At 37.6% G+C, this 7,255-nt stretch overlaps 1 long non-coding RNA gene across 1 annotated transcript; it reads right to left on the bottom strand.

The window, feature by feature from the left end:
* Positions 1–3,393: 3,393 nt before the first annotated feature.
* On the bottom strand, positions 3,394–6,060 carry LOC309389806. Its single transcript, XR_014175008.1, has 3 exons — positions 5,924–6,060; positions 3,929–4,041; positions 3,394–3,816 (listed from the first exon to the last, which is right to left on the bottom strand). It is a non-coding gene; the product is annotated as an uncharacterized lncRNA (long non-coding RNA).
* Between the last annotated feature and the right edge of the window lie 1,195 nt (positions 6,061–7,255).

The raw sequence follows: 7,255 nt of genomic DNA on the forward strand, positions 1-7,255 counted from the left end.
AGAGGGGGAGAGGGGGAAGGGAGAGAGGGAGGGAGAGAGAGAGACTCTGTCAGTCCCATGATCCTTAGTGGGAACATATCTGATTGGCTGGCAGTTGCCCCCTCCATCCCCCAGCTGGGATAGACTTTTCAGACCAGACCCTAGGAAATGCACTTTAACAAAGACAATAAATAGGTAAACCAAACACAGCTGTTTCATCACAAATATATAAGAACGATTAGCGGGCTTTCAAAAATTCAGTTGATAGCTCATTTTCGAATTTCCCCCATTAAAAATCAAACTGCCTCCCTTGGGGCAGTTGGGAACCCCTGGCCTATTCTGATTATGTGTTCTAAATATTTATAGAGGGAGGGAGGAGGTAGAATACTGAAAAATAGCATTCATATCATTCTGATTGCTTTGGGGTCCTTCAAAGATCTCAGTGGAACTTCAGAGGTTCAGTAGCTGTGTTCTAAGGTTCTTAAGAAAGTCTACTTGCCAAAAGTATTGCACACCCATTCTCAAGTGTCCAGTATGAATGAATAAACTTCTTTAGTCACCCTGTTTCCTAGAAAGTGAGGAAACAGTCCAACTCATTTTTGGAATCACAGTTGTAACTGAACTTTAGAATCTTTATACATTGGTTAAGACTCCATTTTATGCGACCAGAAATGTTCTTAGATTATTGATTATTGGATTATTATTGAGGAGCGTGGTGGCCTAGTGGTGAAGATGCTTGCCTCCCAATCGAAAGGTTGAGAGTTCAATCCTAGGTAGTGGAAATTGTTCCTCTCCTAAGGCACAAAGAAAAAATATCTGCTGTCAACTCCACATGGCATCAGGAAAGGCATCTGGCCAGTAAATGCTCAACTCCATCCAGTCTCTATGACACTACCTGAATTAAGGGATTACAGAGTTGTAAAATGATTTTAGATTACAGAATCCACAAATTATATTTCCTTCGTTTAATGAACTGTGATTCTCAGAAAGGTTGAGTTGTTGTTGATGATGAAGGCATGTTTTCTTTGTAAATTATTTTTTATACTGTCATTTACCATAGAATGGCCTATTATATACCTAATAATTATAAATTTTGTTTAAATATAAGGTGAGTAGCCAGCTGAAGGAGGAAGAGGAGCAGGGAGGAGACTTCTTCAACCATTATGCTGCAATAAGAGGTCAGTTTGGGGTTGTTGAGTTTTTGTGCCAAGGTTCACTTTTGAAGTGAGTATTCAGCTTGTTTTAAATGCTGGTGCTTATTATTGCCGCTATTTTTATCTATTTTTAAAAATGTCTCTGATGTTATAATTGGTTGTGGAAATGTTTTTATTCTGAAACATACCTAGGGAATTCAGTTTTCAGGTGGTACCTCTTTAGCTTATACCGCAAGAGCAGAGCAGAGAAAAAAATTCATACAGATATGGAACATATTGATCCAGATAAAGATTGTATTGGCTGAGGAAGAGATAGAATATTCCAGAACATACCCCACCCCCCCCCCAAAAAAATAAACCAACATAGAGAAATATTGATTTGAAAAAAATTGAAGATTTTGTTTTTATTTTCAGAAGCTGCAAAAAAAATTGGAAAGAAAGATGGGGGATCGGGGAGACAAACAAAATAAAATCCACCTTGTGGAAAACCTTATCCTGACTCCAAAATTTCATCTCTCTTTTTCTTCCCTTGTTGTATTCCTGAAGGTGAAATCAAGCCAAATGTCCAGGTCTCGGCCCTTCCTCCACACCCTCCCCATTTCTTATAAAACAATTTCCAATGAGTGTACAGCTAAGCATAACCAGCCAGTATGCAATTGTTGAACAGATAACAGTAATAAATGTCCCTGCAAATTTATAGCTATCCATTGTGTTGCACTGAATGGCTCGTAGGTTACATTAACCAAGTTCCCTCTGATAGCTTTCTTCATCAGACTGTAATGCAACATGAGCGAGGGGTGAAACTTATCAGACTGATACGTGACACATGCTGTGTCAAGCTCTCCAAGAGCTGTCATTTTTCTACCTTCCTGGGTCTCCATCAGGCACATTTAACATATATTGAGTTCTTCTTCAGCTGCAAAGGGTGCTTTTTATGTTAGGTAAACAGTGTGCTCACATGCATGACAATAGTTGTAGACAAAGGGTATCCACGGGACTTTTAGTTTAGCATGGCTTCACATGAGTTACAGTAACATGTTGCTGGATCAGCACATTTTGATGTAGTTAGGGCAAACAGGGCCTAAATTGTGCATTAGCTCTCCTTCCTTCTACTGCAGGGAAATGATTACGTGACTGTATCTTTTCCTGGGGAAATGTAGATATAAAAGAAGAACAGAGTTGGAAGGAACCTTGGAGGTCTTCTAGTCCAACCCTCTGCTCGGGCAGAAAACCCTAAACCATTTCAGACAAATGGTTATCCAATCTTTTCTGAAAAACTTCTAGTGATGGAGCATTCAAAACTTCTGGAGCCAAGTGGATTGACTGATTAATTTTTCTAACTGTCAGGAAATTTATCCTTAGTTCTAGGTTGCTACAGGAACACTGCTATCCTGTCATATCTAGTCCTTCTTTTCATTAAACTAGGTAAAGGTAAACATTTCCCTCACACATATGTGCTAGTTGTTCCTGACTCTACGAGGCAGTGCTCATCTCTGTTTCAAAGCCGAAGAGCCAGCGCTGTCTGAAGATGTCTCCATACTCATGTGGCCGGCATGACTAAATGCCAAAGGTGCACAGAATGCTGTTACCTTCCCACCAAAGTGGTCTCTATTTTTCTACTTGCATTTTTACATGCTACATGCTTCTAGGTTTTCAGAAGCTGGGACAAGTAATGGGAGCTCACTCTGTTATGCGGCACTAGGGATTCGAACCTCCGAACTGCCGACCTTTCTGATCGACAAGCTCAGCGTCTTAGCCCCTAAACCACTGTGTCCCTTCATTAAACTAGAAATACCCAGTTCCAGAAACCATTATTTATATGTTTTAGCCTCCAGTCCCTTAATCATCTTCGTTGCTCTTCTCTGCACTCTTTCTAGAGTCTCAACATATGCATATACATGAATATACCTACACACCTCTATAAAGCAACTTGACATGTTAAATAACTGAGAATACTTCTCTGTTAACTTCCACTTGCTGTGTAAAGACATTTGCTTTCTTTTTAATTAAAACATTCAATTATATCATCCTTCTCCTTGCCATTCAAATGACAGACTTGAGGAAAATTTGTGTTCTGTTGTTCCTGTTGACCTTAACAAAGGAATGGGCATGAGACCATAATAAAGCTCCACTGAAATTAATCCAAGGTAGATTTTCCCCATCTACTTCCTTCATCTGGAGCTTTGTGTTCTCTTACACATCATTCATAATCTTTAGTCTTTGGACTCTAATCATAAAACAAGCAGATGAGAACAATAAATATCAGATTAAGAACTTTAAAAGGATAACATTAACAATATATAATCTCAGTCTTCAACATTTACAGTAATTCCACTGAAATGGTCACCTGTAAGTTCAAGTATCTCATTGTACCCTAGTGTGTTCCATTTTGTTGCTGCTGATGTGGAACGCGGAAGTTGCAAACAACACTAATATTTCATGCTACTAATCTTGTTCATCATTACAATGTATAAGATAACTATTTAAAAAATCAGATCTGCAACAAGATCCCAATAGGAAGAAATGTGGCTCAAGGATTCCAAGCACCTCTTTCAGCAAGTCAATTCATTCTCCCCTCTACCAATTCAAAATTCTCAATTTTTCTTTTTCCAAGTTGCAGTCAATATTCTTTGGCTGCTGCCCAGTATTCTTCATTGGACGTTATTGCTATTGTTATTGGTTCCTTGAAAAAGAAAAAGAATACAGGGAGTCCTCAATTTACAGCAGTTCATTTACTGACCATTCAAGTTACAACGGGACTGAAAAAAATGACTTATAACCATTTTCAGACTTACGACCATTGCAGCATCCCCGTAGTCATGTGATCAAAATTTGGATGCTTGCTAACTGACTCATATTTATGATGGCTCCCACATTCCAGGGTCATGTGATCAGCTTTTGCAAACTTCTGAAAAGCAAAGTCAATTGGGAAACCATATTCACTTAACAACCACGTTATTAATTTTGTAATGATTCACTGAACAACTACAACAACAAAGATTGTAAAATGGGGCAAAACTCACTTGTTTTGCTTAGCAACAGAAATTTGGGGCTCAGTTGTGGTCATAAGTCAAGGACTATCTTATTAAAATATTAAGATCACTCAGCCTTACCAATACCTTCTTGCTTCTTAGGTTTTGCTGTTTTGAGTTTGCTCTTAGACATAATTGCTTTGAAGAAATTCTACAACAACTGATGCAATTACTAGCTGGGCAAGGTAAAGAATATATATTTCAGAAACAAAAACAGCGATAATATTGGGGAAAGAATAAAGAATGCATGTTTTTCTAATCCTACTGTGACAATATAATATCTAACGTAATTTTAAATCACAACCAAATGGCTTGATTGTACCCATGTTTTTGATGTGCTACTGATTTGCTGCCTTGGCCTAAAGGAAGCATTTTACATTAAAACATACATATATAATTTCTCCATCTTATGGCTGCAATGGGGCTTTAAATTATCCAGTACTTAAACACAGACAATGTGTGTCTGGTAGAAAGAATCACTCTGATCTATGTAAGTAGCAACACCTGTAAATGTACCAGAATATTAAAATGGAAGTGGCTGGATTTCCAGCTGTGTAAACAAATATAATCTGATCTGATTGGCATGAGAAACTTTTTTTCCCTTCCCACAATCTTCAATTATAACCTTGGAATAATTCTCCATGAGCTCTCTTCCCAAACCATATGGTTAATTTCCATGGTCACAATAGTATATGTAACTGATTCTTTGCCAAACACTACCCATTGGAGAACCAAAACTTCGATCCATATTATCTCTATGTTTCGGTGAATATATAATACCATCAATCGAATCTGGAAAAAAAATCCACAGCCTTAATCTATTTACTATTTATGTATGTTCTGCTTTTATTATTTTCTAGCCTGGTGCTTTAACCACTAGGCCAACCATGTTCTCCTTCCTATATTACCTGTATTACAGGATTGTGTCCTGGCTCAATTTTTTGCCTATCACCCTAAGAGTGCTCTAGCTGTGGAAGAAAGTTGCTTTTAACAAGATTTAACTCATTATTTGTCAATTTGGACTGCCTTAAGCCTGAGATTTTTTGTGTACTGCTCCAATTGGCAAAGTGAATCTTCTCTCTTTTCCAATAGCTTGTTTTAATTGTTTCATTTCAAGATGTTCTGTTATATTTTCAGGTATTACTTCCTCTTTTTTTGCTGCTTATTGTTTAATATTGCAAATCAGTGTCACCACGCTTCATACCTTATGTGTTAAACTACAATTCCCATATTCCTGGGGCTTAAAAGAATAGTAACCCACTGTAATTAGAAGGCAGATCTGTGGGTTCTGGTTTAAAACAACAAACAACATAAATAATCTTGTTGATGACCAGGGCTGTTAAACTAACACTCCTGGAAGACGTTGGATGACTTAGGTTCTTTCTAATATTGATCACTTTGAACTTTCAAAGAAAGTCACAGAACAAATAAGCAAACTAGTAAATATATAACTAAAGAGATAACCAGCAATACCAATCTGGGAACATTCCCAAAGCAGGGACTATCCCCAAAGGAAGGCTATTATCCAAATCCTCAGCATGAAAGAAAAAGTTAAACTTCACATGGTTAAACTACAGCATGGAAAAAATGGCTTAATGGTAATATTTAAAGGGTTAAACATATTTCTTCACTTCCCCAAAAGACCAATTTTCCATTGGTTCAAATGAAGATTGCAGTTAGAGAATGAAAAAAAGCATGTGATCACCCTTCAGATAATGTTGAATTTATAAATAAACTTCAGCCCCCAGCATCCCTTACCATTAGCCAAGCTGACAGGAACTACTGAGAGTTGTAATTTAGCAACTATGTATGGCTTTTCTGTCTTCTGATTTTAAAATAGGACTCAGCTCTATTTCTCAGTTATTAATTGAAAGACACATGTGCATGGTCTAAGCCAGTGTTTCCCAACGGCAGCCATTTTTGAGATGTGTGGACTTCAACTCCCAGAATTTCCCAGCCAGCATCGCTGGCTGGGGAATTCTGGGAACTGAAGTCCACACATCTCAAAAATGGTTGCCGTTGGGAAACGCTGGTCTAAGCAACCCTACAATGAATTCAGCAACAAAAAAAATTACATAGGTGCATTAGAGCTACCAATTTGGGCTTCAGAAATCTGGGTAACCACCAGGTGGCAAGAAAAACATACACAAAACATATATATTTTTTACCATCTAGTGCTTGGATGGGGGAACCATGGCCCTTTTATGATTTGTGGACTTCAACTCCCAGAATTCCTGGGTCAGCTCCCAGGAATTCTGGGAGTTGAAGTCCACAAGTCATAAAAGGGCCATGGTTCCCCACCCCTGATCTAGTGGATATCTGAATTATTTCAACCCAGGTAAGAAAGAAGTGGCACATTTTTATTCTTCATATTAATACTGAACCTGGCACAAAATTTGATACCTTAGCTTTGCTTTAAAAAAATAGACTCTAAACATAGATTTAAACCTATGTGCTGAAACACATAGGTTAAGTTAATTACGTACTGCAGCCCCACAACAGGGCTCAGCAGAGAAATTCGCTGCTGCTGGAAGAACTAAAGAGGTGTTGTCTATGTATGTTTGTGTAAAAGGAGCTGGAAAGATATGAGAATGAATTATAGTTCTTCACTTCAGGGTAGAAATTGTAGCTGTCTGCAAATCATAACATTAGACAAGATTTTAAAGACAAAACATGACCCTACAGTTAAGAAAAACAAACAAAACACTATCTATATGTCTGTAAAATGTGCTATTCATCCTTAAATTGTATGGGTGATTTGAAGTGTTATCTGATCATTACAATCTATTCCATCCATTAGCAGCGTCTCATCCAATCTGAAAGTCAGATAAGTCTTTTGAGAAGAAAAATCAGGAAGGTCGCCCACTTGTTTTCAATAACAGCACAATCAATATTATGCTTGGAAACTCCTTCTCCTATTAAATGGCCTTAAATGGAGTAGAAATATGGTAATTTTATCATCATTGCGATTATTAAAATAGTCATAAATAAATACTTCAGTGATTTCCCCCCCCATCTTTCCTGCCTTCTACTATGCATTTTGATCTTCTGGGCTCATAACAATATGTGTGATTATATTGTTCATTATAT

This window comes from Natrix helvetica (assembly GCF_964273705.1).
Source record: "Natrix helvetica genome assembly, chromosome: 3".
NCBI classification, from domain to species: Eukaryota; Metazoa; Chordata; class Lepidosauria; order Squamata; family Natricidae; genus Natrix; species Natrix helvetica.